This window comes from Nanorana parkeri, unplaced genomic scaffold (assembly GCF_000935625.1).
Source record: "Nanorana parkeri isolate BGI_ZX_2015 unplaced genomic scaffold, ASM93562v1 scaffold315, whole genome shotgun sequence".
NCBI classification, from domain to species: domain Eukaryota; kingdom Metazoa; phylum Chordata; class Amphibia; order Anura; family Dicroglossidae; genus Nanorana; species Nanorana parkeri.
In genome coordinates, this window is record NW_017306583.1 from 640555 (window position 1) to 641000 (window position 446).

Consider the following 446-nt stretch of genomic DNA (forward strand, 5'->3'; position numbering starts at 1 on the left):
TGTACAGGCGATCTTGAGTGGCTGAGATCACTTGTAGGCAGCCTGATTGTCACTGCCCGACTCCTCCCTCCATGGTCCATCCTTCCCCCAACACCGACTCTCTGCCCTTGTCACCGCACTCTGCCTCTGTCACCGCCCTCCCTGCTGTGGTTTTCAGGGTCCCCTGCAGTTCTGGGGGACCACAACAAATTACATTAGGATGGAGAGTGGGGAGCAGAGTGGAGAACGCCCATTCTCCGCTCTGCTCGAGAACTGACACAGGCGATAAATGAATGCATCTTGCTGCACTCCTTACCGGATTCTGTAGACAACCCGTACATATTGGTGGGTGATTGTAGTGACCACAGTTGGCGCCCTAATTAGTGTCAAAATTTTAAAGAATGTCACCAGCACACCATGCTGAATGTGTTTAGCAAACCTCCATTTTAATGAAAAAAATTGCTTTC